Below are 22,000 nucleotides of genomic sequence, written 5' to 3'. Positions count from 1 at the left end.
CAGTTGAATGCTTTATAAGGGGAAGTGATTTCAGCATTCAGAGATAATTTCCTAGCTCATATTTGGACAGTCAATATCTACTGGAACCCATCAGGGACCTTCATTGGTCTTTCATTGGAGCCCTGGTTTGCAGCTTCCATGCAGAACCTGGACTTGTGCATCCCCATGGTTAAGTGAGAGAATTTATAAATATCATACCATTTATAGATATCTCCTGTTGTTTATGTTTCCCAAAAGAACCCTGACTAAGACAGCTTGGTACTGGGAGTGGTTCTTGAGAACAGAATCTTAAATATAGGATGTCTGAGGGAGTTCTGGGAGTTTTGCAATTGGCTCTCAACTCTAATTGGTCCCAAGGGCACAAATGACTCTCCTTCTAACAATAAAGAGGCCACTAAGAGTCCATGGTGTTAGCTGGCAATGGAGATAGGCAAAATATCATCACTAGGTTCCGCTACTTCCATTCTTATAAGAGGAAAGGTTCTGGGTGAGAGTGTTTTCAACACCTTAACAGAGATTTGTGGAGTCAAAGGTGTAATGAGGAGGGAGGGGGCAAGATGGCGGCTGAGTGAACATCCCTGTTAGAGTCTTCTGCAGGGAATCGGCTGGGCGGCGTTGGAGACTCTTTGGGACCGGATTGTTTCGGGATTTTTGCTGGTCCGGAGGTGTCTGGACATCGATTTGGAGGGAAGGTAACAGAGAGGATTCGTCTGTGAAATATACACGGAGATCCCAGCTACCTGTAGAGGATTCCCTTCGTGGGTAGGCGGAGACGAGGCATCTAGCCCCGCTCGGTGGGGCTGAGCCAGGCCGGGCCGGGCCGCGGTAGCGTTTGGAGCCAGGCGGGGCCGGTGCAGGCCCCGGCTGCGGGCCGCGGTAGCGCTTGGAGCCGGGCGGGGCCGGTGTAGGCCCCGGCTGCGGGCCGCGGTAGCGCTTGGAGCCCGGCGGGGCCGGTGGAGGCCCCGGCTGCGGGCCCCGGTAGCGTTTGAAGCCGGGCGGGGCCGATTCAGGCCCCGGCTGCGGGCCGCGGTAGCGTTTGGAGCCGGGCGGGCCCGGGTCAGGCCGCGGTGGGTACGGAGCCGGGCAGGGCCGGTCCAGGCCGCGGTGGCGGGAGGTGGATGCCGGAGCCGGCTGGGCCGCTGTAGCGAGCGGAGCTGGGCGGAGCCAGGCCAGGCCAAGGCGGCGTGAGGAGCCGGGCAGAGCCGGTCCAAGCCTCCGCGGCGGGCAGAGCCGGGCCTGCGGAGGGGTTTCTGTTTTTTTTTTGTTTGTTTGTTTTTTGTTTTTTTTTTTTTTTTTTAATTTTACTTAATTTTTTTTTTTTTTTTTTTCGAGCATCTGCAGTACTGGGGAGTTCGTGGGCCCTGGGCGGCCTATTGGGGGTTTGTGGGAAGGGAGGTGCTTGCAGACCCATTTGGGCAGACAGACGGGGGGGGGGGTTTTAGGGCAAAGCGGGGGGAAGTTGTTGTTTTAGATAGTGTTGCAATTGTGACACGTGTGTACCTGTATCTCTCTTCTCCCTATCCGTTCCCCACCGTTTGCCCATCCTCTTTTTCTTTCTTCCTTTCTTCTTGCCTTTCTTTTTTCTTTATTATAATTAGTTTTTTTTTTTTTCGGTTTTCTCTTTCCCTCTTGTCCCTCATCTTCCACTTATTTTTACTTTAATTCAAGTATACAATAGGTGCTACAGGGAACACCTCACATTTGCTGGGTTTTCCCATCCTCCACTGCCTCATTTCTGTGTGAACTGATTTAGGCTACCTACACTATCCCCCTTCCCCTGCATCTTCATATCCACTATCATCTACTGTCTCTCCTATATTCCACCCCCCACCTCCCGTTCTTTGATCCACAAAGTGTCTAACTCTTAATTTCTAATACCTTTGTTCTGTTTTCTGTCTATTATCCACTCTTGAAACTATTACCTTTCTTTTCTTTTTCCCTCTCTCATGAAAACAATAGCTGTGTAGTTCATACCATATTCCTCCCAAATTCAGTCATCAACTTCATAAAAGGTACTCTACCTACAGCTATAACCCTATACAATCTACATGAATCTAACCTCCATCCTTCCAGATCTCATATTCCTGCTTTATTAACATACATCACCAATACAACTTTACACTTTTCCCTTGCTTACACAATTGCCTTTCCCCAACACTAATACTTTCCTCTAAAGTGAACTTAACCAACAACAAGTAACTAGAATAAGAAGAAAAAAGTGACAAAGAGAAGATATAACACCTGTGCAAAAATAACAACTAATTAACCTCCAAGAGCAGACAAAGAAGCTAAGGAACTGATTAAATTCGTCAAAATAAAGAGATGACCAAAAAGCAACAAAAATCTACGAACCAAACCAATAATCAGGAAAACATGGCTGAATCCAATCAACAAACCAATAATCACGAAGGGGAGCAAAACTTGGCACAAGCAATGAAAGATCTCAGAACATTTATCACCGACAAATTTGATGCAGTAATGAAAGAGGTTAACAACATGAAGACATCACTTGGAGGGGAAATTGCAGACATACGCAAAAACATAACAGATATGATGGGAATGAACACCACAGTTCAAGAAATCAAAAATACACTTGCAGCAAATATCAGCAGACTAGAAGAGACAGAGCAGAGAATTAGTGATGTGGAAGACAGTACATCAGAAATCAAACAGATAGTAGAAGGGGTCAATAAGAAGATAGAAAAAATCCAATTAGGATTTAGGGACCTGAATGACAATGCAAAACGCTCAAACATACGTATTATAGGCATTCCAGAAGGTGAAGAGAAGGGAAAGGGGTCAGAAAGAGTGTTGCAGGAAATAATGGCTGAAAACTTCCCAAATCTACTGAAAGAGACAGATGTACATATCCAAGAAGCACAGCGCACTCCACAAGTCATAAACCCCAACAGGCCCACCCCAAGACATATACTTGTCAAATTATCCAATGCTCAAGACAAAGAGAAAATCCTAAAAGCAGCAAGAGAAAAGAAAACCATCACATACAAGGGAAGCTCAATTAGATTAAGTGCTGATTTCTCTTCTGAAACCATGGAGGCAAGAAGACAGTGGTATGATATAGTCAAGGTACTAAAGGAAAAAAATTTCCAACCAAGAATACTCTATCCAGCTAAACTAGCATTCAAACATGATGGAGAGTTCAAAATATTCGCAGACAAACAGAAACTGAAAGAGTATACCAACAAGAAACCTCCCCTTCAAGAAATTCTAAAGGGAGTTCTGCAGGAAGAAAGGAAAAAACAGGAAAGGCAAAGTTGGAGGAGAGTATAAGACCAACAACAACAACAAAAAAGACAAAAAAAATATACAAACAAAATATGACAAACACAAATCCAATCAAAATATGGCTAACACAAATAATTCCTTGATAGTAATAACACTGAATGTCAATGGATTAAACTCACCTATCAAAAGATTCAGACTGGGACACTGGATAAGGAAATATGACCCATCCATATGCTGTCTACAAGAGACACATCTTAGACCCAGAGACGCATGGAGATTGAAAGTGAAAGGCTGGAAAACAATCATACAAGCTAACAATAACCAAAAAAAGGCAGGAGTAGCTATATTAATATCAGACAAAATAGACTTTAAATGTGAAACAATTGTGAGAGACAAAGAAGGATACTACATTTTAGTCAAAGGGAAAATCTGTCAAGAAGATCGAACAATCATAAATATCTATGCCCCTAACAAGGGTGCCTCTAAATACGTCAGGCAAACGCTGGAAAAACTAAGTGAAAGAATAGATACATCTTCAATTATAGTGGGGGATTTTAATACACCACTATCAATTCTGGACAGAACATCTCAAAAGAGAATCACCAAAGAAACAAAACATCTGAATAGTATATTAGAGGAGCTCGATCTAATAGACATATATAGATCACTACACCCAAACACAGCAGGATATACATTTTTCTCAAGCGCACATGGATCATTCTCCAAGATAGATCATATGCTAGGCCACAAAGAAAGGCTGAACGAATTCAGAAAGATTGAAATCATACAAAACATTATCTCTGACCACAGTGGAGTCAAGCTGGAGATTTGCAAGGGAAAGAAGCCCAGATTTCACACCACGATTTGGAAATTAAACAGCACACTCTTAGAAAAACAGTGGGTCAAAGAGGAAATCTCAAAAGAAATCAATGACTACCTTGAAACAAATGATAATGACAACACAACATACCAAAATTTATGGGATGCAGCAAAAGCAGTACTGAGAGGGAAGTTTATAGCCATAAATTCATATATCAAAAAAGAAGAAAGAGCAAAAATTGAAGAACTAACTGCACATTTGAAGGAATTAGAAAAACAACAACAAAGTAACCCAACAGGAAGAAGAAGGAAGGAAATAACAAAGATAAGAGCAGAACTAAATGAAATAGAAAATAAGAAAGCACTTGAACAGATAAACAAGACCAAGAGCTGGTTTTTTGAGAAGATTAACAAAATTGACAAACCTTTAGCAACACTAACAAAGAAAAAAAGAGAGAAGATGCAAATACACAAAATAAGAAATGAGAAAGGCGATATCACCACTGACCCCACAGAAATAAAGACTATCATAAGAGGATATTTTGAAAAACTATATTCCAACAAAAATGACAATCTAGAGGAAATGGACAAATTCCTAGAAACACATAAACAGCCCATATTGACAAAAGAAGAAATTGTTGATCTTAACAAACCAATCACAAGCAGAGAGATAGAATCAGTTATTAAAAATCTCCCAACTAAGAAGAGCCCAGGGCCAGATGGCTTCACAGGTGAATTCTATAAAACATTCCGTAAAGAACTGACACCAATCCTGCTGAAACTATTCCAAACCATCGAAACAGAAAGAACATTACCCAACTCCTTCTATGATGCCAACATTACCCTAGTACCAAAGCCAAACAAAGACATCAAAGGAAGGAAAATTACAGACCAATTTCTCTAATGAACCTAGACGCAAAAATACTTAACAAAATACTTGCTAATCGTATTCAACAACACATTAAACGAATTATACACCACGACCAAGTGGGATTCATCCCAGGTATGCAAGGATGGTTCAACATAAGAAAATCAATCAACGTAATACACCATATAAACAGATTGAAGGAAAAAAATCACATGATTATATCTATTGATGCAGAAAAAGCATTTGACAAAATACAGCACCCTTTCTTGATAAAAACACTCCAAAAGATTGGAATACAAGGGAATTTTTTGAACATGATAAAGAGTATATATGAAAAACCTAAAGCCAATATTGTTTACAATGGAGAAATCCTAGACTCCTTCCCTCTAAACTCAGGAACAAGACAAGGATGCCCACTGTCGCCGCTCCTATTTAACATTGTCTTAGAAGTACTTGCTCGAGCACTGAGGCAAGAACCAGAAATAAAAGGCATTCAAATTGGAAAGGAAGAAGTCAAAATTTCATTATTTGCAGATGACATGATCCTATACATAGAAAACCCTGAGAGATCTACAACGAAGATCCTAGAACTCATAAATGAGTTTAGTAAAGTCGCAGGTTATAAGATCAATGCGCAAAAATCAGTAGCATTTCTGTACACCAATAATGAGCAAGATCAGGAGGAAATCAAGAAACAAATACCATTCACAATAGTAAATAAAAAAATCAAATACTTAGGAATAAATTTAACTAAAGAGGTAAAGAACTTATACACTGAGAACTATACAAGATTGTTCAAGGAAATCAAAGAAGACCTAAATAAATGGAAGACTATTCCTTGTTCATGGATAGGAAGACTGAACATTATTAAGATGTCTATCCTACCAAAATTGATCTACACATTCAATGCAATCCCAATAAAAAGCAATGCAGCCTTCTTTAAGGAACTAGAAAAACTAACTATGAAATTTATTTGGAAAGGAAAGAGACCCCGAATAGCCAAAGACATACTGAAAAAGAAAAACGAAATTGGAGGAATCACACTACCTGACTTCAAAACATACTATAAAGCTACGGTGGTGAAAACAGCATGGTATTGGCATAAGGAGAGACATATAGACCAATGGAATCGAATTGAAAGCTCTGATATAGAACCTCACATATACAACCACATAATATTCGATAAAGCCACCAAACCCTCTCAACTGGGAGAGAGTGGCCTATTCAACAAATGGTGTCTGGAGAACTGGATAGCCATATGTAGAAGAATGAAAGAGGATTACCATCTCACACCTTATACAAAGATCAACTCAAGATGGATCAAAGACCTAAATATAAAAGCCAAGACCATAAAAACCTTAGAAAGCAGTGTAGGGAAACATCTACAGGACCTTGTAATAGGTAATGGATTTATGAATATCTCACCAAAAGCACGAGCAGCAAAAGAACTAATAGATAAATGGGACTTCCTCAAAATTAAAGCCTTCTGCACCTCAAAGGAGTTTGTCAAGAAAGTAAAAAGGGAGCCCACACAGTGGGAGAAAATATTTGGCAATCATATATCTGATAAGAAACTTATAACTTGCATATATAAAGAACTCCTACATCTTGAAAATAAAAAGATAAACAATCCATTTAAAAAATGGGAAAAAGACTTAAACAGACACTTCTCCGAAGAAGAAATACAAATGGCAAGAAAGCACATGAAAAAATGTTCCAAATCTCTAGCTATCAGGGAAATGCAAATCAAAACCACAATGAGATACCATCTTACACCCATAAGATTGGCAGCTATGAAAAAAACAGAAGAATACAAGTGCTGGAGAGGATGTGAAGGAAGGGGAACACTCATACACTGCTGGTGGGAATGCAGAAGGATCCAACCATTCTGGAGAACAGTATGGCGGTTTCTCAAAAAACTAGCCATAGATTTGCCATATGACCCAGCAATACCACTGCTGGGAATATACCCAGCAGAACTGAAAACAAGAACACAAACCAATATATGTACACCAATGTTCATAGCAGCATTGTTCACTATTGCCAAAAGTTGGAATCAACCCAAATGCCCATCAACAGACGAGTGGATCAATAAAATGTGGTATATACACACAATGGAATACTACTCGGCTGTAAGAACAAACACACTACAAACACATGTGATAACATGGATGAATCTTGAGAACCTTATGTTGAGTGAAGCAACCCAGACATTGAAGGACAAATACTACATGACCTCAATGATATGAAATAAACAATCTGCCCTAGATAGCAAGAGACTGAACGATAGGCTTGCAGGAAATCGGAGGGTGGAGGAAGGATATGAGCCGATGTCTGCAGGGGTGGAATTTAAGACGAGATGGTGGTAAGTATGAACACAAAGAAGAGATAAAAGGGGGGCAAGGGGTTGCCTTTGCTTGGGGCTTTGCGGGTTTGAGGGTGGCTGGGGAGGGACGGGTGGGTAACGTTGCCCAAAAGTGGGGGGAGGGAGGGGTAGCATACGAACCAGGAGAGGGTCAGGTGTTGGTGGAGAGTAAAATGCCGAGAAAATCATATCAAAATATAATAAAGAGGGTTACCTGTTTAGAATGCTCGGAGGGGAGGGTCTGATGCAGGACGGGCTCCTGGGGAATGTCTAAATGCTCATTCTGCCAGAGTGGGTGACACCATGGGGTAGAAACCCAAGTAGTGAGAGTGGGGGTGGACCCACATCCTGGGGAGGACTAATGCCATCCAATAGAGGGAACTGTATCCCTCGAGAGAAAGGGTGGCTCCCAGGGCATTGGGGCAGTTGAGCAAGTTAGACCCTGAACACTATTCCATCTATCTCTGGAAGTGGCTCCTCAGGAAACGGAGGTTGGCTATCACTGAGGGCACCAAGGTGGAAGGGAAAATGGACGTTAAATGTGTGGAACCAAAGTAAATGGGGGGTAAGAGAGGAGTTTCTTGAGAGTACACAAGGATGGATATAAAACATGTAATATTACACCATAACATATAGGAGATGACAGACTGATAATGTAAACCATAATGTAAAACATAGGATAACTAAAAATGTAAAGAACTGTGTATCCTAAAGTATGCACCATAATGTAAACACAGATGTCACCTTGTTAGAAAGCTAATGTCTCAGACTCTGTACATCACTTTAAGTAAATATGATATGAATAGGGCGTAAGAGTATCACTGTGGAAAGGAAAAGGTTTTCTGGTGGATGTGTGGGAGTGCTGTATATTATATATATACATTGCTGCGGTCTAGGACTCCTGTGAAGAAAAGCTGAATAATTAGGGGGGGGGGGGGAAAAAAAAAAAAGAAAAAAATAGGATGTGGAATTTTTTCAAGTCAACATTCTTTATCTAAGTTCTTTATCTAACTTTATCCAAGTTCTTTATCTATCCTTTAAACTCATCGCTATATGCCATTCCCTAGTAAGGGACCATGACATTATATTGGGCTTCAAATTTCGGGGAGTTCTGGATCACAGAGTGTTTCAACAATGGCAATGGAGGGATACTGGTATGGGATACCAATGACAGATGATATATGACTGACAGGGAGCTGTACAGAACATATGTCCAGGGTGCATGGTAATGTTTGGATATACTCATAGTGGCAACAATTAAAAACCACAGTAGGGGGGGTACTGGGTTCCTGGCCAGTGGTGCTCTGTCGTGGTCCCTAGGGGAGCAGCGACAGTCTCCCAGGTACAGTGGTGGGGACCGGGAGGGAGTGAGGGTTCAACAGTGAGCCCCTGATACTAATGACTATGCTTGTGAGCTGATAAACCCAAAATAAGAACAAGGCCTAGAGCAACTTTGTGCCTGGGAATTTCCTTCTGTCAGCCTTCATGTTACTCAAATGTGGCCAGTCTCGAAGCCAAACTCAGCATGTAAATGCAATGCCTTCCCCCCAGCGTGGGACATGACACCCGGGGATGAGCCTCCCTGGCAACGAGGGACCACTATCAACTACCAACTGATGATGCAACTGGAAAATGACCTTATACGGAAGGTTCAATGCGGATCAGCAGAATATCCATGTCTACATAAAATACCATGACTTTAAAATGCTGTTTGACCTAAAGTAAGGGGGAAATGGAAAGGAGAAATGAGTTTATATGGCTACGAGTTTCTAAAAAAGAGTCTGGAGGCTGGCAGAAGGTTTGCCCTCATGCACAACTGAGCAGAGTCAGAGAGACAGATAAAGCAGATACAACCCCCAGATATTGGTTCCTTTGAGGGCTAAAGAGACCCATGGGAGTTATGGTCATGGCCGATGGGGTTAACTACCAGGGCAGATGGCCCCTCTTTGGAAATGGTGTTTATGTGTGATGAATCTGGACTCAGATGGGATCTCCCTTCATAAGACTTTCATACTAATGTGCTGGAGGTGCAGTTAATGTTGGGGTTTAAGATATATTTAGGGGATTTGAATCTCTGGACTGACAATGTGATAGCCAGATCCTGAGCCTCAACAGACTCCAGCACCTACAATCTGATTTATTGGACTTACCACACTCAGCTAAGATGGAGGTGAAGAAGGACAACCACCACACCATGGAGCCTAGAGTGATTACAACTGAAAATGGGAGGATTGCATCCAGCATCCAGGTGGAATCTGAGCCTCCTCTTGACATAAAGGTGCAATGGACACAACCAATCCAGTGTCCACATAGAAGAGGTGGCATTGGATTGGGAAAAGTGGACATAATGGACAAAGGGTATGGGGAAAGGCAGGAAGAGATGAGAGGTGGAGGCGTCTTCGGGACATGGAGCTGCCCTGGATGGTGCTTCAGAGGTAATCACCGGACACTGTAAATCCTCACAGGGCCTACATGATGGAATAGAGGAGAGTATGGGCCATGATGTGAACCAATGTATATGAGGTGCAGAGGTGCCCAAAGATGTACTTACCAAATCCAATGGATGTGTCATGATGATGGGAACGAGTGTTGTTGGGGGGGGGAGAGGGGGGGTGGGGGGGTGGGGTTGAATGGGACCTCACATATATATGTTTAATGTAATATTATTACAAAGTCAATAAAAAATAAAAAAATTTAAAAAAAAAAAAAAAAGGTGTAATGATGTTGGCTGGCTCCTCCTAGATACTCTGGATACAGTAACAAAAGAAAGAGATGAGATAAAGTCTTACAATTTAAAACTTAAATGCCACATTGGATGATATGAATGTTTCTATGTGTACTCTGAAAGAAATCTTGTCTCCTGCAGCCACAGGCTTGAGATATCTGAGAACCAAATTCAGACACTCATTATATGAGTAGCAGAGTTACAGGGAACTAAAATCTCAACCCTGCAGAGTATCTGTGGTTAAAGTGGAGGCATTGATTAGAAAGGAGTGGAACCCAGAGAATTGGGGTGGAGACATATGGGATGATGATAATATTGGTGGGGACATTGGAACTCTAAATTCTGCTGAGACTTTACCAGATAAGCCTGAGATGACTTGCCCTGTAGAGACCACACCTCTTCAACCTTGAATCACCCAGCCTCCATCCTGTCCCAGGGAGTCCAGACCACCTTCCTGCCCTGTGGTGGGTAACAGCCAAATTGAAGCCTTCCCTGCCCAGTCACTGGTCTACCCTAGAGAGCCTGGACCTCTTTCCAGTCCTGAGGCAGGTACCAGCCAAACTTCAGCATGCACTGCTGAGCCTCCAGGCTGGCCAGAGGAATCTGCCTTCCAACCCCTGCCAGAAGAGATTAAATCTGTCTCACCATAAGAAAATGCAAAGGATTTACTTGAAGTCAGTAACTTGCATTGTATTTCTAATCTTTCTCCTTACCCATCCCCACCACTCCTCTTCTCTTTGAGACCTATTACTAGACTAAAATACAGCAAACTCCCAAAGATGAAATACAAGATGTAATCCATGAGGAAGTACACTGTACTCTGAAAGAAGTGCATGAATTTTCCAACTTATATATACAGATACCAAGGAAATATGTGTGGGAATGGATATTAACTGTATAGAATAATGGTGGAAGGAATATAAAGTTGGATCATGCTGAATTTATTGACATGGGCCCACTTAGCAGAAATTCTGGATTCAATGTTGTAGTGCAAGGGGTTAGAAAGGGTTCTAACCGTTTGGGTGGCTGACTGAAACATGGACCAAAAGATGGCCTAGCATGTCTGAGGCTGAGATGCCTGATTTGCTCTGGTATACAGTAGAAAAGGGAATTAAAGGCTTAGCAAGATTGAAATGCTAGAGTAGATTTACCAGTTAAGACCTACTCATCAACCCCAGAAATATTCTGAAGACACACTTTTAACCAGGACTGTGAGGAATAAATTTGTAAGACTAACTCCATCTTCCCTTAAGAGCTGTGCTTGCTTTTCTCTGTAGATCCTGTTAAACTTCCAAAAATTTATGCTCTTAATCTTCTTCCCACCTTTCTCCAAGGAGACCTATGGCCTTTTATCAGAGTAACTGTGCATTGTGGAAAAGGAAATGGCATTTTGGGGATTATTAGACACTGTCTCAGGAGTGACATTAATTCCAGGAGACCCAAAACTTCACTATGGTCCACCAGTCAGAGTAGAGGCTTATGGAGGCCAGGTGATCAATTCTGTCCATCAAGGGAAAATAGGACTGCATCTACATAATGAGGGTAAAGAATAGTTTCCTGGAATATAGGAGATCCTCTAGGGCATCTCCTAGTACTGCTTTGCCCTGTGATTAAAGTCAATGGAAAATTGCAACAACTCAATCCAAGCAGTACTAACAATGGCCCAGAATCTTCAGGAATGAAAGTTTGGGTCACCTCACTAGGCAAAAATCATGGCCAGCTTGAAGTGTTCACTGAGGGTAATGAGAACATGGAATGGGTAGTGGAAGAAGGTAATGATAAATATGAACTTTGGCCATGTGACCAGTTATATAAACCAGGACTATAATAGTCATGATTCCTTCTTCCTTGTTTTGTTATGAGTATGACTGTATATGTACATAAAACAAATTTCTTTGTTTTCTTCCCCAACCTTTTCCCTTATCATATGTCAAATTGTACTAGCTTCCTGTCTTAATATTTAAGTATGTCAAGTTTAAAAGTGAATATTACCCAAGGACTTGCACCCTATTCTGTAGGGAATGAATGCATTTATTGTTGTACACAGAAAAGTTGAACATTGTTATGGGGATATATGTACACACACACACACATACACAAAAACACATGTCTGTTATTTTTACTTAGAGACTAAGTATAGTTGAAAGTAATGTGTACAGTTGCTGAGTTCACAAGCAGTGGACTGTGATGGTTAGGCTAATATGTCAACTCAGCCAGTTAATTGCGCTCAGTGTTTTGGTCAAGCAAGCATGAGACTTGTAATACAAGGTCATTTATAGGCTTGAGTCATTAGTGAGTTTGATGCATAGATGACTGATTACATCTACAACCAACCTGGGAGATTGCCATTTCAGGTGGGAATTAATTATTTTGCATGTGTCTTATATAATCAGCAGCAAATAGACCCACAAGAGGCTAGGCCTACAGAGATACTAGAATGAGAAAGAGGAGGTGAGCCAAGAGGAGAAGGCAGAGAGACTGGCAGAACTGCATTTTGCTTTCCCACATGGTAGAAGTCCAGGATCCATCAGTCAAACTTTGGTAAAACAACATCTCTGATGATGTCTTGATTTTGACATTTTCACAGCCTTAGAACTATAAAATTTTAACCTAAAAAATTCCATAATAAAAGCCAACCTATTTCTGGTGTTTTGCCAGTAGCTTTAGCAAAATAAAACACCAAAGATTATGGTTAATAATCTAAGAGAATGAATATTAAACTCATGTAAGCAGTGTAGAGTTATAAGAATAAAAAAATTGGAGTACCTACAGTGTAATGGGAAACTGAATATGGAGAGAATATGAGTTAATTAGAAGGCTAGCATGATCAGGATAGAGGTAAAGAGAAAAGAAAGGATAATAACATAAAGAGTTAATAGAATATAGAAAACAGAATAGATTTGTTAGAAATAAAAAGCCAGAAAAATTGGGTACTAAACAGAAAAAGGTGGAATGTAAGAGCAACAACAGAATGTGGAAGATACAAAGATGTAGGATGGAAAAGAGATAGCACTGGTAGCCAAACCATTACACACAGAAATGAGGAAATCAAGGATGAAGAAGCACAGCAAACAATAAACAATCCAACAGCATCTAATAGGAAAAAAAAAAACTAAATAAAAAGTGTGAGAGGATAAAGAGGAAGATAACACAAGAAAACAAAACAAACAAACAAAACCAGACAAGCCCTCAGGGAAAGAGTGAACCAAACCTGAAGAAAAACCAGAATTCACTCTTACACCCCTGTGGAGCTTGTCAGTCTGCTGGTGTTCACCAATCAATTACCCTGAAGCTTCCTCCTTGTAGATTTTGAGGTCTGTTTCAGGTTGTAAACTGAGTTAAATTGTGTAGCAAAAGTAATCTTTTTTTTTTTTTAAGAAAAATAAGGGACCCAAGGGAAGCTAATACAGGGATAATGCCTGTGCTTTCCCTGTCTCAGAGTATCAGCTAGATGTTTAATATCCCAAGGGGTTAGTTGCTAGTCTAAGAGGAACCAAGAACTGAACCAGAGACCTTGCACATTCAGGGCTGAAATTCCTCCACTGAGCCAAACCCTTCTTCCAGGTTGACCTGCTCTTCTAAGTGTCCCCTTCCTGGGGCAGGATCGACTCTTGGCAATTGAAGAAACTGATTAGGAATCTGTCCTTCCCCCTTTCACTCTTCCTCATTTCCCTCTCTCCCAGAGCAGCAGGAACCCTGTGTGAGAGCCTTCCTCTGAGACTCAAAAGGGACCCTGGTGAACCAACTCACCACGGAAAACAAGTACTCTCAAGCTCTTCAAGAGAGCATCCACACCCTACCAGGAACCGTAAATATGCTCCTGAAAGCCCTCCAAGCACTTCCCACTGTCCCCCTCCCTTATGTGTGCTGCACAGGACTAGTTAATTTCTGACTCCACCTTCTCCCAGACCAACCCTCCCTTATCACAAGGAGTTTGGGTAAATCAGCCTGCCTCAGCAGATTCACCTCTCACCTCTCCCTAGTCTCTCCTCAAACCAGCTGGCACGCTCCTCAAAGCTCAAAAAGGAGGATCCAGACAATTGAATACACACACACCAGACTCCTCTGCACTCTTCACCAGAACCCTCCCACTCCTGGGATCTCTGCAAGACTGGCAGGGTTTGGGTAACATTGGGACTTGGGGCTCAGGGACTGTAGGGCTTGGGGAATGCAGGGTTCAGGGAACATAGGTTCTGGGATCTTGGGTATGGAGATTTAGAGTCAGGGATCACAGGTTTGGGAACGTGAGGCTCAGGGAATGCTGTGGCTTTTTGCCCTAAAGGGAGGGGCTAAGCCTTCCCACAGCTTCAGCCACAAGTGCCAGAAACCCATGGTTTTACCTTGAGCAATCAGTCTTTTTGTTGCACTCTCTCCAGGTCAATATCCAGAAGGCTCCTGCTTTGTGGGTTCCCAAAACCAGCTCACTCAGGCAAGATTTTTTCCCCACTAAGGCATTTTTTTTGTAGGAGAGATGATATGTTGACCTTACTCTGATGCCTTCTTGCCCCACCTTCACAACTTATGTCTTGCTATACTACTGGGTTAGGAGAAGGGGTACTTGCTTTAATGATTAAGACTGGGTGATATTCACTCACGAGTAAAAGCTTCTCTTTGTGTTGGAAAACATTAACCCTGGAAGAGATAAATTGATTTGGAATAGTAAATATATAGGGGCTTACTAACAGTGAAAAGATAGTTGAGAAGGGGCTTAGGAAGGTTATAAAACAAGGAGAGTGGAGATGTATGAGAAGAACAAGAATGGAGTACTGCTTGCAGCATTTTAGTTTGGTTATGGTTTTGAAGGACTATAGTTGCTTAAAGAATTGAGCAGGGTTTGTACAAGTTCTATGCTATAACACCAACAAGGGGTTTTGTAAGGTTCAGATGGTGAGGGTGTTGTTACAATGGACTTAGCTTTTGCTTTTGAAGAGATATTTTAAGACATCCAATAGCTGACACTCAAACATTTTAGCAGGTGTTTCCTGTACACTGACACTTCCTTGGACAGAGGGATTTACTCAGGATAAATGGATGCAGCTACCAGTTCATTTGGTTGTGTGTGGCTGCCCCAGTAGCAGCTTAATTAAGGAAGACATTGTATGAGCTTATTTGAAGTATGGAGATTAGTATAAATATGCAAATATAAGTGATTAGTAGGAACTCAGGGAGGGAGACTTTCTCTGATAAGCAAAATGACAATTGATGTTTTTCCCATAAGTCCAAGGCATGTGTCACCAATGGGTGAGCTCCAGGTTTGAAATACTATACATGTTGTCCCCTTATAGGAGCTAGTTTTAATATTGTGTAAGTTCTGTTTACCTTACTCTGGTAATTATTGCTTCACTTGGTATATCTTTCACATAGTCAGTATGCTGAAGCACTGTTGGCCCTTACAGGGAAGTTCCAGTGTTTTATTGGCTTGGTGCACAGTGCTTTTTGGCTCTATGAAACAGAACCAGACTGGAAACAATGTTGAGCCATTGCCAGCTGCTAAGGCCACAGAAGTTTGAAGCAGCACATAGTTCCATTTACATCAGGAGCATAACCAGAGGTGGCAGAAACCTTTATTGCTTTAGGAGTTATAGTAACCCTCAGCCGATAACTCAAATGGAGAGACACTATGCATGGTACTGGGGGCCTGGTTTAAATGTTCAAGAGAGTTTGATAAAGCTGAAGTTTATCTCTTTATTATGTGGCCTTGTGGATATGTTTACTGCTGTAAGGCACCATTTGTGGCTGGGGTTGAGAACAGGACTTGCATTTTGTATGACATAAACTAAGAGAATACTTTAAAGGAGTAGCCAATGACCTAGATATGCAGCACCCCATGACAGCCCCTAGATGGCTACTCCTTATGTGTAGTCACAAGGCTGCTTCTTTTATGGGGTGGGGTAAATTATTTACTTATGGGCTAGAGTATCTGCTTCCAGATTCCCAGGTGGAGAGGTTGTTTCTGTGATATATAATATCTTTAAAATAATTAAAACCATGATTAACAGTGCTATACTGCATCCAACATCATGTAGAAAACATTTTCAAGTTTCCAGAACTCTATAAAATTTTTATATGAACAAATTACCCATACAGCTCTGACTAACAGAAGGTTAGACCATCCATTTTACTTTTTGTAACACTTTCTAAACACTTTTCAGTTAATTTATAACATATTAAATGAACTTCACTATTTTTACTTTACTTTTTGCAAGGTGAAATAACAAATCTTGTGCAATAGGTTGAAATAATGATATGATTTAACATTTGACTGAGAAAACAAAGTTAAGTTGCTAGGTTTGAAGACTTGTGTTTTTAAAAATGATAAAACTTTTCTTTAAATGCAACTAAGTGCATGACAAGGTAAAAAGACCAAGAAGCTATTTTGATGAAACAGATTTATTTTTTTGCTTTTTATAATGATTACTCAGGAGAAAAAAAAATTATTATCACCTTCTACTAAAACAGATGAATGATTAAAGAAATTTTGTCACTTTAACAGAGAGGAGCCAAAGTTTAGTTTTGCATTTATATACTGTTTGATACTAAGGCTTTTAAAACTTTATAGATAGACCTATTAAATTTTATCCAGCTTTGACCACAATGATTCCTTTTCTACAAACTTTCTGCACTTTTTTAATTATTCAAATTTTTTTTTGTTCTACATTTTTCTTTTTCTTAAAAACCAGTTTGTTTTGTTATTTTAGGACAAAATTACATTTGTTTTTTTAATAAAAATTTTTATATACATTGCCTCCTTAAGTTACCACAATGATTTGGGAAACTACCTCCAAGCAATTCTCTTACAACATACAATTACCATTAAAATTAAACAACTTTGCCAGGGTCAAGACAAAATAAAGACATAACTTTTCTTTATTTTGAATACCTAGTAGCATACAATACTAGAACATTGAAAGCTCTTAGAGAATGGTTTTCAGAAATATATGCTTGCTTTAGTTTACTAATTTGTCAGTACTTCAGTGAGATATATTATAAAAATTCCAAAATTGTGAGTAAACTTAAAAGCATACTTATTGCTTACTTTGTTTTAATCATAATTTAGAAAAATATTTTCCTAGCTTTTAAGGAATTTTTTCTTTACTGAAATTTGACAATTGGATTATTAATTTCATTTTAAGGCTGTTCAAAGTTTAAACTGGGAAATTACAGAATGAACTATGACTCAAATTTCTGGACTCATAGATATAAATTTTAAACTAAACTTGCATTTCCTTACCTTGTTACACTCAGCTCAGTTAAACTTGTGTTTTCCTCATACTGCCACAATTACCATCATAATAGCAAGTCTAGACTAAATACACCCAGTTATAGCAATTTCAGATGTTTTTTTTTCTTTCTGTTTTATAATATAAAGTCATTTATATAATGATCATTCAACTAAGTTACAGGTTTTAGTAAATTTTTGCTTAAAACAAACTGGGAACTTTATTAACACCACAACTAAAACTTTTATTATTAACAGGTAAGGATGCTAGGTTTTCCCATTTCTCCAGCAGTTGAACTAATTCCATGTGGTTTCTTTTATACATTAAATCTAATTGCAATATAGAACTGAAATTTAAAGACTCATTTTTAGTTTATCTTTCACTGTTATTCAATTTGTAACAGGGGAACCCCAAATTTTATTTAGGAGTTCTTAGGCATAAGCAGATTGACAAAGTTAAGGTAATCACTGACTAGAACAGGAGAAAGATTTTACACCTTGCTTAGCATGGGAAAAGACCTGAGTTTAGAATCACCTTCAAGCAAAGCTCCAAGTGTTCACCCTTGGCAGAGACGTCATCCTGAAACCCTCAGCTTCATTCCTCCAGGAAAATCCCTGAGCAGCTGCTAGGCACAGAACTGCGGGCTCAGAGAAGCCCCGACCTGGACAAGACACAAATTGGGGCTGCATTTTCATTAGCTACCTCTTGCAAGAGTTAAAATTCTGTGAGGGGCCTTTAAAAACTTCCTCCTTGAGGCTGCATTGCAAATGGCCACGGCAGCCTACAGTGATCCTTGCTCTGACCACAACAAGGTTGGAGGCACTGAAAAGGATCTCAAACCTCCTTTAGAAATGAGAAAATGGATCAGTAAGGGGCTGAGGCTGAAAGGTCCTTCACTGGAAAGTCCTGCCTAGGAACAACCTTGGCCCTCCAGTCACCCTGTCCACTGAGCCAGGCTGGGGAAACACTTTCCATGGATTCTCCCACTTAGACCTTACAGTCAACCTCGAAGTATTTTCCTTTAACTGCTTCTCTTCCCAAGGAGGAAAGTGAGGCCAGTGGGTGAAATGACATTTCTGAGACACAAGCAAGTTGGGGGCAGAGCAGTCAAGTAGCCATGTATGGGGCTGGCTCTCACCTGTGGAACAACTAGTTCAGGACCTGCTCAGTGATGGTGAAGACCCGGTATGTTCTGAAAAATATGGTCATGTACATGAGGTTGCCTTCCTGGAAGGCAGGCACCAGGTACTCCACCAGCTTCTTCCAATTGCCTGCCTTGACTGTCTGCACGTGCAGCTCTCCTCCCTCATAAGTGTTGAGTTGTTCTTCCTCTAGGGTGTACCATAGGAGGCACATGGGGTCAGAGGCAGAACTGTGGACCCTTAGCCTGCACCCAAGCTCTCAGCAAATTGAGGCTGAGGGGTCATGTGTGCCTCTAACAGAGAAAGGCCCTAGGTGTTAAAATTGACTTTGAGGTGAGGAAATCATTGAAAGATGAGCTCTTAGACACAGCAAAGGGCAGATGCTTTTAATGTCCCTGTGGGGAGAAAGACCCCTGCAGGCCCAAGGGTCTGAACTGGTGCCTCAGAGAACAGCAGATCCATCTGGTCAGTAAACAACTTTCAGGACTCCACTGCTCATGGGGCCAGAGTCACAAGGCTATGCCATTTGCCACCCTGACCCCAGATCAGGAAAATGAAAAGAGCCAGTTTCAGGCTGGGGGCAGGGAGGCTCCTGCCCACACAGGCAGTAGGTGGTAACTGAACTGCTCCAGCCTTGGAACAGGTATCTGGTCCTTGAAAGTGCTTGAAATTGACGTCTACATGTCCTCTGTTCAGCCATCCATTTCCTGGGAGCCTCTACTGGGGGCAGGAGGGATTAGTGCCTTAGGGCATGTGGGAGGTGTTCAGGGCAGCAGTGCTGACAGGGCCACAGGAAAGGATCATTTAGGTCCGGTAGTACTAAAGGCTAAATCGCTGCTCTAAACTGCCTCCCTTCTGGAATATTGGGCAGCTGAGTTGGGCCTCAGCTCCTGACCTGGGAAGGTGAAGGGGATGGTTATGGGAGATGGCAAGAACCCTCATAAGTGAGAGAAACTGTATGGCTTGAGCAGGTTTTGAAGGACAGTCATGAAAATTGCTGCCTGGGGATATGGGGTCAGGGAGTGGAAACAGAAATATAGCAGCAAAAGGCACATGTATATGAAGTGAACCCACCCTTCAGCCTATCCTGAAGGGAAACCCATGGAAAAGACTCCTCTCTGCTATTCCTTTAACCATTTGAAGAGATCTGTCCCCTGATCTATGGAATGGCAGTGTGTTGGGTGATTGGTGGGGACCCAGGCTCCTTAGGAAGTGGGATATTGGGCCACTCAGGGGTGAAAGCCCTGGGACAAAAAGCAAGGGAGTGGCCAGGGTGGGATACAGGCCCTGTGTTGTTCTCTCACTGTTTCAGGACCCCAATTGACACCTGCTCCTACCTGGAACCATTGCTGACTCTTGCTGGGGCCATAAGGGACCTGCACCTTCTGCAGAGAGATGGTGTAGATGAAGCCATCCTCCAGCTCCTCACTGACCACCTGTGTGGAGCTCTGGGAAGACACTGCCTGGGAGCTGGTCCAAGAAAGTGAGTGAGTGGCCTACCCTACTGAACAAGGGATGCTGTACCCTATTTGAGCTGGGACCAAGATCAAGCCCAGATGGGTGTCTACTTTCCACTTCAGCCCCATTGGAGAAGAGATGACAGCTGAGAGCTCAAGGTTAATACTGGTAAACATGGGTGCCACCCCCAAGATGAGCCTTCCCACTCTTCCAGCTATGACCTGGAAGGTGACAGGGAAGGACCTACTGGGGTCCCATCCCTGATGGCCTGCTCCTTCCCAGGGTTGTCACAATGTTCATGCCTCCCACTCACTTGGAGTTGGGTGGGAAGTGGGGTTCCCAGGCAGGAGCACAGTAGGGGCATGTGCTGAATTGGCTGTCCCAGGCAACCCCGTGTTACCTTTGGGTATTTCTTGGCCAGTGATCAGGAGCCTTGTAGCTGAGGCCTGAGCCAATGTTGAAAGCAATGGTTAAAGGACTCATTTCTTGTTTGGTTGAGGCTGGAGTCTCATGAACTAGGAACACAGCAGGACATTATTCCCTCTTGGATGTCGCCTGCCAAGTGAGCTGGGAAGGGGCTGGCTTTGGAATCTGGGTGCCTGGTTACCAGAGATCCAAGTTCCTTTGGGGCCTCTCACCAAGGAAGTGAGGTCATCTCCTTAGGTCCCCTTACCCGGGCCTCCTCAACTGTAAGAACTCCATGAAAGTCCCTTTGCATGTCTGTCTGTCTATCCCCCTCACCTAGATCACCTTATAATGTGTTCTGTCAATACGTCCCTCTCCCCAGCTACCTGGGAAGGCCTGTGTGCAGCTCAGGCTCCAGCTATAAGGAAACCCTGCCTGGTTCAGACCTGGCTACTCTTCTTTTCAGTTTTGTGACCCCAGACTAGTCACTGGGGCCTCCCAGTCTCCTCACTGACACAGTGGGAATCATTCTAGCATCTTCTTCCTGGGGACATCATCAAGTCTGTGGGGAGACTTGTTTCACACGTATATAATATACAGACAGACATGGAATAAACAAGAAGAGGATGAATGTAACAAGAATACAACTCAAAACAGGGCTAGGGAGGGCTGTGTGAGCTTAGGAAACACATTTCACTCCTGGATTGCTGTCTCAGTCTGCACCGTGATGAGGTTGAAATGAAATGAAATTCAGCCATTTTTGCTGTGCCAGAATCCTTCTAGTGTCTTCCAATTGTAATTAAATTCAGATGCAAGTGCCTCCTTTCAGCCTCTGTGGTGGGTTGCCTGTGCCCTGGGTCCCTACCATCTCTACTTCCAGGTACAAGCAGTCTCATATATCCTCCTGTAACTGAGTCCTGGCCTAGTGACTCTCTGCTAAACAAAATAAAATGGCTGAATGTAGGACACCCCTTCTAAGCCTTACACAAAAATGTTTTCTGTCTTTACCACTATCCTTTGCAAGTGAACTCTCCTTCTCTAGGTCTATCTCCCATTTAACATGAATCCTGCAGATCAACACAACAGGGCTGGAAAGCTCCTCCCCCAGAGGAGCCTCAGTTGGGGATCTGCCCATAGCAGCTGCCTTCCCAATCTTCTCTCTGGCCAAACTCCCTTTGCCTCTCACTCCTCCTCTGCTATGCTTTCTCCAAGGCACCCTCTTCCCACATGTGTGCAGGGCTGGCTCCCTCTTAGCATTCTGTTCACAGTGTACATGTCACCTCAGTGTGTCATTTGGGTTCTCCTACCTGATGGCCCCATAGCCCTCCTAGCAACACCCTGCTTAGCCTTCTCTACAGCACTTGCTCTTTCTTGCACTTGTGTTTGCTTTCACGCTTTTGTCCACCTCCTGATAGGCAGGGGCCACAAGGGTTCTTTTTACTCCACAGCCCGGACCAGGCACAGGGCTTGGTGCAGAGTGAGTGCTCAGGGCACAGTTGCTGAGTGAATACTAGAGATGTTCTCTGAGGTCCTTTACCAGTCTCTGCTCAGCTCAGATTGTGGAGATGGATGCAAATGATAGGAATTTCATGTTGTGTCTGAGGCAGATGGATGGCCAGAAAGACCTCTGGATGACCCTCTCAGTCTCCAGGGTCTCAGCAGGCACAGTGGGCACAGTTGGTGACATGGCTGCCTGCCCACTGCTGGCCAGCATTAGCACTGCAGCTCCTGGCAGGAAATCCACGAAAGTGA

Source organism: Dasypus novemcinctus, chromosome 17 (assembly GCF_030445035.2).
Source record: "Dasypus novemcinctus isolate mDasNov1 chromosome 17, mDasNov1.1.hap2, whole genome shotgun sequence".
NCBI classification, from domain to species: Eukaryota; Metazoa; Chordata; class Mammalia; order Cingulata; family Dasypodidae; genus Dasypus; species Dasypus novemcinctus.
Note: the sequence above shows the minus strand (reverse complement) of the source record.